General features: G+C 46.2%; 1 protein-coding gene across 2 annotated transcripts in view; it reads right to left on the reverse strand.

The window, feature by feature from the left end:
* Window positions 1-3,121, reverse strand: part of SEMA3B (semaphorin 3B) — a 52,737-nt gene extending 49,616 nt beyond the window's left edge. The window contains exon 1 of one of the 2 annotated variants that reach the window (XM_077326013.1): window positions 2,076-3,121. The gene's annotated coding sequence lies outside the window, so the exon portion shown is untranslated. The remainder of the gene's footprint in view (window positions 1-2,075) is intronic. The other variant, XM_077326014.1, reaches the window with a different exon arrangement.
* Window positions 3,122-12,210: the final 9,089 nt, after the last annotated feature.

The raw sequence follows: 12,210 nt of genomic DNA on the forward strand, positions 1-12,210 counted from the left end.
TCAACCTGGTAGCTTATAAACAGCACAGAGACAAACCAGGCAAGGAATGCCAATTCAAATTCAGTGAGCTAACTTAATGAAACAGCCCCAGTTCCTTAGTGGCTAGAGGCTTCTGAAGAGAGGTAAAAGAGGTTCAAAGAGGCATCCCTTTCCATGGTGTGACCTCCTATTTCTTTCATCATATGCACTCTTCTGTATTTCAGGTCTGATACTTTTACAGGTAACTCTGAAAGGACACAAGATCCTGAAAGGTTCATTAATTAACAGAGAGATGAGTGAATATATCACATGCAGCATTTCCACTGTCTGTTTTCAATCAAATTCTTGGTCATCAGTGACTTGACCACAATATCTGTTACAGGAGTTCATCCACGCAATGCTCCGTGTTCTGCCCTACGCTCATACGAACATGTATTCTCAGAGGCTCCCCATATCCATAGACTCCTTACCAAAACCAGTAACTTTAAAAGCAGTACTGGCTTGAACTCTAGTGGCTAAGATTAGACTAGTAAAGGACTTGAATATAACATGTTTGATTGTAGCCTAAGTTTTATATATTTTTTTGCAGTTACCAGAATATTAGGGTGGGACCTAAAACATTTAACAGTTAAACATTTTTAAATTGTGGTTTTGTCATCATCGGTAGCTTAATAATTCCCTACCCCAATCAAACAGCAAAGCTATACAGCAACTATAAGAGTTCATTTTGACCCAGCAGTGGTGCACATTAAATCTCTTTTGAATCATTCACACTCCTTTTCCCACCCTGTTCCATTCAATGGTGCAGAAAATTAAAGGGAGGGTTGACAAAAGGGAAGGGAAGAAGCTGACTCTAAGCCTTCAACACCCCTCCCCTGCCCCATCCCAAAATTATATGCTGTCATACAACATGGACCCAGCCTCTATCTGAGCTCCTGACCTGAGGAAGATACTGGCACCTTGACTCTACTAACGTCCACCATCTATGGGATGGGGGCAATTAGATCCCCTGAATAGAGGCAGTCCTCCTGTGCTTTTCTGTCCACCTTTTCCTCCAAGCCCTAGGAAGTGATGATAGCTAAGGGCTGGTGAGTCACCTGCAAGAGACCCCACTCCTCCCAAGCCTAGGAAATGCCTTGCATCCTCTCTTTTGCAGCCATGCTAGACCCACTCTCTCCTCTCAGTCTTGGCAAACACACAGCTTCCATTTCCACATCCACATTATTACACATTAGAATCAACAGCTGTTCCAAAAGCAATACATGAGTGGGGGAACATGGATTTCTGATCTCTTCCTTCACCTTCAAGACATTAGCCCTTGTCCTGGTGTATTAGAACCCAGGAATCCTAGCTTCTATTCCACTCTTTTCATACCTTCAATGACTTACTGGGAATGTGTGAAGGTGCTTCCATCTGATCAGGAAGTTGCTTCCTATTTATAAATCTATCAAAGATCATAAGATGAAAGACCATCTTTGGCTGTTTCCCCACCCCCAACATGCAGCCCGATGAACAACTGGAAAGCTTGCATAGTGTTCTTTTGGTCAGACTTCATCAAAAGTATTACCCAGCTTTGGGCTTTTGCTGTTGTTGTTGTTGTAAAATGGCCTATAATACTTTCAGTGAACACTCCCTGCTTTTCTCAAAGCCAACCAATGCCTCTTCTCTACACATTTCCATCCGTCCTCTAGTCACGCCTTTGGCTGTCCTTTCCCATTTAACCTGGATGCTGAGGGTCTGCTAATGTGAAGTGATGATGAAAGCAAGGGTCAGAGCCAAAGCTGTCCCACTTTCATTACGAGTTCGGGGGGGGGAGGGGCAGTTTGGATGTCTAAATCTTCCCAGGCCAGCAACCTGTGGAAACCGCTGCCCCTCCTTGCTCAGCCTCCCCGCAGTTTAGAGCACTACAGGATCATCTTGTCACGTCCTGACACAACAAAGGAAGGTCCTCATTCGAGAGGCAGCTTCCACCCGCCTCCGGTGCCCAGTCCGGTGCCCAGTCCGGAGGGGTCTTCCTCCCGCGGCTAGGCTTGCCACAGCCCTCCAGTCGGACGTCCCTCCACCAAAAGGGCGGTGCAACAGGAGCCGAAGCTCACCTGCTTCTGCAGCCCGAGCGATCCCTTCCTTCTCGTGCCGCTGCCCCAGGGGGACGCTGGTCGCCGGGTCCTCCGTCTGCAGGCAAGGGTGAAGATGCCGCTGCGCTCCGGACGCCGGATCCCCGAGTGCCAGGGCGGAGGTGCTAGCGCTCTCGCCTGTCCCTGGAGACCTGCCCCCTGCCTGCCTGCCCCCTGCCTGCGTCCGACCCCTCTCCTCGCGCGCGCTCTCCAGCCCGCGGCAGCAGCGACTCAACCGGAGGGGTGGGGCTCGCTCCGAAGTGGCTCCCGGAGGCGTCAGGCGCGGGAGAGTGCCGGGTGGGGCCGAGGGGAGGGGGCAGGTCCCCGCCCAGAGCCAGCAGAGGGGAAAGGCAGGAGCGGAGCGCGGGGGAGGGAGCGCCGCTGCCAAGCCAAGCCAAGCCAAGCCACGCGGCAGGCACTTCGGCTCATCCGGCGACTGCTGGCCACGATCCCGCTTGGCGGATCCACGTGAACAAAAGTGGGACAGACCCGCTCTCGCGCTCGCTCTCTCCGCGCTGACTGAAGTGCACCGGAGACGCTGCCGGAGCGCCCAGGGCTCTCCCGTCCCGCCACTGGCAGGGGCTGTGGAAGAAGCGGCGGGATTTCCGGGGCCTTTGCTGCCGCCCGGGCATCGGCCCGCCAGCCACGGGGTTCTGTCGCCTTTCTGCAGAGGGTGGACTCATCCTCGCCAGCTGATCTTGCCAAAGGACACCGGTTTACGCACGCCTTGCGTGGCCACAGCCCCCGCGGAAATGCCTTCGCAAGGTCACGGCCACACTCTCACGCCCGAACAGAGGTCCTGCCGATGGGGAAGGGGAGGGGGATTGCATAACTGCGTAAGACAAGACGACGGCTCCGCCTAAGGGGCGAAAGGCCAAGGGACCCGACGGACTCTTCCGACTCCTTGGATTGGGACAGATCCGTTACACGCAAAGAGCCAGCGAGCCAGAGATTGTGGCGAGCGGAAGCGGCTCAACCCGTTTCTCACATCCCCTGGCCCAGCTCTCCACCGTTGTCGGGGCAAGATGCGCACACTCGAGCGAAGGGCCTCCCTTTGCTAAAGCGCCTGACCCCGCTAGCTGCCATTTCTATTGTCCATTCTTGGGCGTCCTTTGCAAGAGCCATGGGGGTGGAAGGAGGCGCCGGGCCCTCCTGACCCCGCGTCCTGCTAACAGAGGCTCAGTCTTTGGCGCGGGGTTCTGGGAAAGTTCATGGCTGCGGCGGTGGCTGCAATCGGCTCTCACTGGAAGGCATTCAGCCTGCCTCCCACTCTGCCACACGGTCCCCGTCCCCCGTCCCCCCGCCAAACAGGTTCCTCGCTTGGGATCCTTCTCAGGGCCTGTAGCTGCCAGAGTTTAACCTCCCCCCTGTACTAGGCTTCAAAAAGTCAAAACTCTCCAGGGATCAAAAGGGACATAATAGGTACTGTGCTTCTCTGCCATGAAGGGGGGTTCCTCCATGTTTCGGTGGTCCATGTGTGTCATCTTTGGTCATAAACCACTTCCAGCTGAAGTCAAATCATTCCTTCCCCTAGAATAGAAGATGACAGTTGGAAAGAGGGATTGTTGTTTGTGAATTGTACACTCATCCCATTCATGACTCTGGCAATCAGATTTGGAAATTTTTTATGATGTTTCAGATTCCAGATGAGTAGCCGAGTTAGTCTGCTGTGGCCAAACGACTCTTGTGCCAATTTAAAGGCTGACATATTTATTGTGGTATTAACTTTCATGAGCCAAAACCCATTTCATTATCTGCATGAATTATTAGATGGCATTATTACACACAATCAGACACATGTGTGGATTGAAGAATCTTGTTTACATCTACAAACAAATGAATGTAACACCCCTACCTCTTAGATTCCCCTCTCTGTCCTTCTCTTTTGACCTCATGAATGCAGAGAGAGAGAGATTTTGGCAAATGAATTTTAACACCTCATACAGCTAATGATGTGGTTTTAAACTCATAAAAGTTTATGGCACAATAAATTTGTTATGGTACCACAAGGTTATTTGGGTGGAACTCTAAATTGTATGTATTTATGTTATTTCCAGCCTCCTTCTACAAAATCCTTTCCCATCTGGTTTAGGTGAACTAGACAACAACCTCAATACTCCTTCCTCAAAGAATACGTTCAAACTAATTTTTGGTGATGCAAACAAACTACTTTTCTTTAAAAAGATGAAGCAGTGTCATGTAATGTCACCCCTTGCTTTGTCAATGCAAGGCTTTTATTTTCTTTGTAAAAATGTGCTTCTCACTTGAAACATGCAAACCTTTCTGCTGTTAGTATGGGCCAGCCTTTCTCAACCTTTTTACCATTGAAGCCCCCCTGAAACATTCTTCAGGTTTTGAAACACCTCAGAAGTGATGTCAGCAGGCCACACTTTCCTGTTATACCCCAAGACATCACATCACCCAGACACAACACCAGAAGTCACATCACCCAGACACTCCCACAGCATAGGAAGTGATAGCACAGAAATATTTTCAGATGATTTATGGACAGAATTCTACCTGCACTCAGGACTGGCTACCAGTTTGCTCTTCTTCACCAAAGGGAGCCTGCAGTGGGAGCCTTAAAAAACAGGGCTGGAGCATACCTATGCCACACCGTCCCCCCCTCCCCACGCTAATGTTAGATACAGGGCCAGGGCAGGCCTATGCCACTCCATCACCTCCATACACCCCCATGCCCGTCCAAGAACAGTGGGAGAACAGACTCATTGAGCCCGTAAATATGTACTACTGGTGTTAGTTCTGTAATATGGTCTTTTATTAATTTACACATTTGATTGGTAGGTAGACTCATTGCTGTGCCTCTTGGCAAATTTAAGCTGGACAGTTAATTTATCCCATGATGACACTTCCATGCACAGAAGGAAGGGTGCATCCCTTCCTAATTTCCTTACATTCCCCCCTCCACCTGCACTCTCCACCAATCCCATTCAGTTCCTGAGGATACATCTGCTGTTGGAGGAGAGCACAGTGGCTGTAGTTGGGAGGAGGAAATAGAGAAAGCCCATTTCATTCATGATGTTTTAGATGCAGCCTGCAGAATCTGAGCCATTGGACCTACCCTGAAGCAATGTTAAAATATTTGGTTAGGTGTTCCCGAGGGGCTACTCTTTTCCTACCTCTGGCCTTCATTCCTGTATGCCTTTTAATCAGTGAGTAAGGAAAAGGGAGAGCCTCTTGTGGTGTAGAGTGGTAAGGCTGCAGAAATGCTCTCTGAAGCTGTCTGTCCATGAGGTTGGGAGTTCAATCCCAGCAGCCGGCTCAAGGTTGACTCAGCCTTCCATCCTTCCGAGGTTGGTAAAATGAGTACTCAGCTTGCTGCTGGGGGGTAAAACGGTAATAACTGGGGAAGGCACTGGCAAACCACCCCGTATTGAGTCTGCCATGAAAACGCTAGAGGGCGTCACCCAAAGGGTCGGTGCTTGCACAGGGAATACCTTTACCTTTAAGGAAAGGGGAGCATTTTTACATGCCAGACCAGATGTCACATGTAATTTATTCTAGCCTATGTGCTTAAACTGCAGTAATTCAGCATAGAATTTCTCAGCGATTATTTTGTCTAAGTTTTCTGTAGCAGAAATGTGACAGTTCTAAAAGCTCAGGTTCGCAATCTCACTTCAAGTGCCTCCACCCATCCTTCTACGGCAGAATTTTCCTTATGCTGCATCTTATTCATTGGGCAAGTCTGTTCAAATACAGTATTATTTTGAAGGGTAAGAACTGAGTAAATAAATCAAACCTGCAATTTGATGAGGATGAAATATGTATGCCATGAAAACTAGTACCAGAGCAGCCAGGGGCAGAAATGAATACAGAAAAGACAGGAGCATTGGCCTACACAGCCTAACAATGGTTTGCCAGACCCATAGTCCTTACTAAGGCCAAAAGCAAAAGCCATACAGACTTGCAGTGGTAGAGTTAACAGAAGGAGTGGCCACAGAAATCCGCCGATGACTGGGGGCCTGGATCCCTCAGAAAGTAGGGCATATCTTATCTCCAGCTATCCAGGGCCTCACAGTACAAAAATTGCAGCAAATTCTAAATATTCCTCTTTTTTATTTCAAATACCTCATCCCAGTTTGATCGATTGGGAGGAAGTACATCTGATCTCTGTGAAGTAAGTTACCAAATGAGAAATTATCAGGGACGGATCTGGATCTCCTGAAACCTAGACACTTTTCAGCGGAGCTCTTCCAGAAAGTATCCCTTGGACACGCTGATGTGAGTCCAGGATTGTTCATTGACTCTTTGCTTGTCTTGGATATTCAGGATGTGTGTGGGCTGAATTGCTTTGGCAGCAGCATAAGGATGGCTGCTGATGCTTCCGACTGCAGCCGAGTTGTATCCAAGCCTAGCGACCCCCAAGGGCTTCTGTCTGCTGTATATGTTCCCCACTCCCTTCACTCAATGCCTTTCTCCTAAAAGCAGGCACCCGTAGGAGTACCTTGAAAACTGAAAACTCAGGAGGGAAAGGCTTTCCACATCCTTGTTTTGTCTAGACAAGGGAACACCACTTTGAGATTTTTTTAAAAACTTTATTTATAGTTCACATTTTTCACTGGGACCCAGAGCTAATTGCACAGTGTAAGTCAGTCCAATAAACAGAGTGAGACATCCAATAAACAATGCAATAGTATTTGCAGAAATCTGAAACAGAGCTGAAGCAAAACATAAATATTAACGTGATGCATTAAACAATGCAAAAATTACACAGTAGGATCCTACTGGCAGCAACAGATGATACAAATGATACACTTTAGTATAGGCCACTGTCCCTAACCCTTAACCCAAGCATCATTCGACATGTTTTGTTACACGATAAAGCCATATTACCTGTGTCGAAAAGCCCTCTTGAATAATTCAGTTTTGTGTAGTTTGTGAAAAGCCAGGAAAGCGAGAGCCTTCTGGAGCACATCAGGGAGGCCATCCCATAAGGAGGGGGCCACAACCAAGAAGTCACATGTAAAGGCAGTTGCTGATTTTACACATTTGCAGGTTGGCAGCTGCAGGAAAACCTGCTCAGATGAATGAAGTTGTTGTGGCAGAGCATAAAGAGAAGGGCAGTTCTGCAGATAAGAGGTATCAGGGCCATGAAAGATGTATGTGTGCATATTGAGCCCTGTAACTGATAGGCAGCCAATGGAGTGAAGACAGAATGGAAATAATATATACATTCCAACTAATTCCCAATAATAGCTGAGCTGTAACATTCTGCACTAAGTGAACTCACTATAGTCAAGTCTTGATGTTACTGTGGCATGGATCCAGTAGTCGGATCAGCTGTATCATGGCAGGGATCATCTCCCCATAACAGTTTAACTAATTGTGAATTACAACTCTTATCAAATGAATAGGCCATTATATCACAGGCATAACAAGTGGAACCCCTATGCTGCTGATAAAGCTTGGGAGCTAATGAATCGTGGGAGCATAAATTACATCAAAATTATAAATCACATAACAGGGCAAAATTTAGGTCAGTTGCTGGCCAAATGACCATGAGTGCTTCTAACAGTTGGGAAACCCTTAGATTTAAATAGGCAACAGAGAAATCTTGAAAGTGAAGAGAAAATCTCTCCAGAAATCTGAGTGAACTACTTTCTTCGTGAGAGTGGAGGTATTGAGGCCAGTGATAAGATCTCTGAGTTAAAATATAGCTTAGCTTGAGTGGCAGGAAGTTGAACCTGATGAGATTCTTAGGTTGATTCATCACCTAAAACATGGTAAGGCTGCAGGTCCAGATGGCATCCTATCTGAACTGTTCCTCTTTGGTTCCACTTGGTGGGCTTAACCTCTGGCTGTTTTTTCTCAGTTGTTACCTGCAGCTTGATGTAGTGGTCAAGAGAGCCAGCTTGGTGTAGGGGTTAGGAGTGTGGACTTCTAATCTGGCAAGCCAGATTTGAGTTTGCAGTCCCCCACATGCAGCCAGCTGGGTGACCTTGGGCTCACACTGATAAAGCGGTTCTGACCAAGCAGTGATATCAGGACTTTCTCAGCGTATGTTGGCAATTTGATCTCTAATTCCTCTGCCTCTTCAAAATCCTGCCTGTACTTCTGGAAGTTCTCGGTTCACATATTGCTGGAGCCTAGTTTGTAGGATTTTGAGCATAACTTTGCTAGTATGAGAAATGAGTGCAATGGTGCAGTAGTTTAAACATTCTTTGGCATTGCCCTTCTTTGGGATTGGAATGTAAACTGACCCTTTCCAATCCTGTGGCCACTGTTGAGTTTTCCAAATTTGCTGGCATATTGAATATAGCACTTTTAGTGCATCATCTTTTAAGATTTTGAATAGTTCAACTGGAATGCTGTCACCTCCACTACCTTTATTGTTGCTCAGACTTCCTAAGGCCCATTTGACTTCACATTCCAGGATGTCTGGATCCAGGTGAGTGACTAACCTCTCGTCGTTATCAGGGATGTTAAGCTCGCTCTTGTATAGTTCTTCTGTATAAGTTTGCCACCTTTCTTTAATCTCTCCTGCTTCTGTTAGGTCCCTACCATTTTGGTCCTTTATCATACCCATCTTTCCATGATATGTTCTCTTCATAGCTCCAATTTTCTTTAAGAGCTCTCTGATCCTCCCCATTCTATTGTTCTATTTGTTTGTACTGTTCAATTAATAAGGCATTCTTATCTCTTCTAGCTATTCTCTGAAATTCAGCTTTTAGTTGGGTGTATCTTTCTCTTTCTCCCTTGCCTTTCACTTCCCTTCTCTCCTCAGCTATTTGTAAAGCTTCCTCAGAAAGCCATTTTGCTTTCTTGCATTTATTTTTCTTTGGGATGGTTTTAGTTGCTACCTCTTGTACAATGTTGCGAACCTCCGACCATAGTTCTTCAGGCACTCTGTCTATCAGATCTAATTCCTTAAATCTATTTGTCACCTCTACTGTATATTCATCAGGGATATGATTTAGTTCATACCTGAGTAGCTTAGTGCTTTTCCCTACTTTCTTCAATTTAAGCCTAAATTTTGCAACAAGAAGCTGATGATCTGAACGATAATCAGCTCCTGGTCTTGTTTTTCCTGACTGTATAGAACTTCTCCATCTTTGACTGCAAAGCACATAGTCAATCTGATTTCTGTGTTGACCGTCTGGTGATGTCCATGTGTAGAGTCGTCTCTTGGGTTGTTGGAAAAGAGTGTTTGCAATGACCATTGTATTCTCTTGACAAAACTCTACCAGCCTGTGCCCTGCTTCATTTTGTACTCCAAGGCCAAACCTTCCTGGTATCCCGGTTATCCTTTGGCTTCGTACTTTAGCATTCCAATCCCCCATGATGATAAGCACATCGTTTTTTGGTGTTGCTTCTAGAAGGTGTTGTAGGGCTTCATAGAACTGGTTGACTTCATCCTCTTCAGCAGCAGTGGTTGGGGCATAGACCTGGATTACTGTGATGTTGAATGGTTTGCCTTGGATTCGAACTGAGATCATTCTGTCATTTTGGGGATTGTATCCCAATACTGCTTTTCCTACTCCTTTATTGATTATAAAGGCTACTCCATTTCTTCTGTGAGATTCTTGTCCACAGTAGTATACCTGATGGTCATCTGAATTAAATTCACCCATTCCTGTCCATTTTAGTTCACTGATTCCTAAAATGTCAATGTTCAGTCTTGTCATCTCTTGTTTGACCACGTCCAGCTTGCCTTGATTCATGGATATGACGTTCCAGGTTCCTATGGAATAAAAATCTTTACAGCATTGGACTGTCTTTTCGCCACCCGTTCCCCCCACAACTGAGCGTCCTTTCAGCTTTGGCCCAGTCACTTCATTCATTCTGGTGCTACTCATACTAGCCGTCTGCTTATCCCCAGTAGCATATTTGACACCTTCCGACCTGAGGAGCTCATCTTCCAGCGTCATATCGTTTTTCCTTTTGGAACTGTCCATAGAGTTTTCATGGCAAAGATACTGGAGTGGCTTGCCAGTTCCTTTTCCAGTGGATCACCTTTTGTCAGAGCTCTCTGCTATGACGAGTCCATCTTGGTTGGCCCTGCCACCCATAACTCACTGAGCTATGCAAGCCCCTTTACCATGACAAGGCAGTGATCCTCAAAGGGGTAAAGCCCTTAGGACAAATTATTCATACTTTTGGGACCAGATGTCCTCAATATGTCAATCTCTGAGGCAAACGACTGAAGATGGCACCGTGCTCTTTGCCGAGCTCTTGAGCCAAGCAGAGGGTCAGGAGCAAAGGCACCTGGCAGACCTGAGCAGATACGCAAATCTCGCTCGTTGGTCACCCCAGGAACCGGGAATGGCATCCCTAGGGTCCTACAGATCCGCGGAGACTGAGTTCTCTGGATCATCGCTGCCTGTGCTCAAAGTCATCCTTGAAGGATCCTCGCCTTCAGTGGCATTCAGCTAACCACTGTTGACTCGGTTAAGAGTCTTGGTGTTATATTGCAGCGGTCCCCAACCTTTCTGAGGTCAGGGACCGCCTAGGGGGGTGAGGGGAGAGCTGACGGCCCGGGTGAGGCTCACACACGTGGCAGCTGCGCGCAAACGCGCACGCGCAGTTGCTGCACATGTGTTTTTTTGCCACCAGGGGCACTAACGCACATGCACGCAGTTGCCGCTCATGCATGTTTCACCACCAGGGGCACAAACGTGGATGCGTGGCAACTGCGCGGATGTGCATTTGCGTCGCCGGCATACCGGCAGCCGCGCCTGCCTCTTCCCTTCCTTCTCACTTTGGGGGGGGGGGAGGCAGGCACAGTACCGGTGGCCCGGTACTGGGCTGCGGACCAGGGTTGATGACCCCCGCTATATTGGATCCAGTATTACTGTTAGAGAAGCAAATTAATGCAGCTGCAAAAAATGTTCTAGTACAGAAAATGGCCTCACATCTTTATTCCATTTCATTTTTCAATCAATCCTTTCAACCATAGGCAGGTGGGATTATGGATAAAATGAAAACAGAACAAATCAATAAAATAATACATACTAATATCATTTTAAAATGTATGCAAGAAGCAACAGTTTCCAGCCAGTCCACATCATTTGAAAGCAACAATTTCTGAATAATATAATTACTTGAGCACTGAACATGAGTTGAGAAGAGATTCTAGTATGTCACACCTAGCTTCAGTAAACAAAGGACAGTGTTACAGCACATGCAAGATGGTAACTGCCCCAGAAGCACAACAATTTCTTTCAATCTATTGAATACTTTTAAGCCTTCATGTGAATTTGGCTGTTGGGAGCAAATTATATCTTGCCAAAAGAACTAAATTCCTGTGTTCAGGATTTTTTATTGTAATCAAATAATTAATGATTAATGTTGTAGGGATACAGCCATAATACAAAAGGAAACACTTCCTGTATGAATCTGTAAGAAACCCAGACCAATCGTGAAAAAACTGCTTCTGTTATGTTTTCAATAGATGATCAGAATAATAATTAAATTGATCATCATCTAACAAAAATCCCACTTAACAGAATTTGTCACAAAAGGCATCAGCAATGGATGATAAAAATAAGTATTGCCTCATTAGATGTATTACTTGACTTGGAGGTTTAGGAAGAATAATTTTTACCCATATCTTAATGGCATATTTCCATGGGAGCACAATCCAATTTCTACTCTAATTACTGAGTCAGAGACAAATCTGGGAATTCCCAAAATGGTTTGGAAGAAGCTAGTTTGCACCTTCTCAAGATCCTTAGCAATTACATGCTGCCGTAAAGGTGTCAGGCTGAGAAAGTCCTGATATCACTTGCGAATGAAGACATGGAAATACCAGAGTATCTTATCTTTCTCTTGAGAAACCTATATGCAGGTCAAGAAGCAACAGTGTGAACTGGGCATGGAATCACTGATTGGTTCAAAATTGAGAAAGGAGTTCGGCAAGATTGTATACTGTCAACTTGGCTATTTAACTTGTAAGCGGAGGACATAATGAGAAAGGCGGGGTTAGATGAGTCACAAATTGGGATCAAGATTGCCAGGAGAAATATCAAGTACCTCAGATATGCAGATGATACCACTCTAATGGCAGAAAGTGAAGAGGAACTAAAGAGCCTCTTGATGCCGGTGAAGGAGGAGAGTGCAAATGCTGGCTTGAAACTCAACATCAAGAAAACTAAGA

Source organism: Paroedura picta, chromosome 3, assembly GCF_049243985.1.
Source record: "Paroedura picta isolate Pp20150507F chromosome 3, Ppicta_v3.0, whole genome shotgun sequence".
Taxonomy (NCBI): domain Eukaryota; kingdom Metazoa; phylum Chordata; class Lepidosauria; order Squamata; family Gekkonidae; genus Paroedura; species Paroedura picta.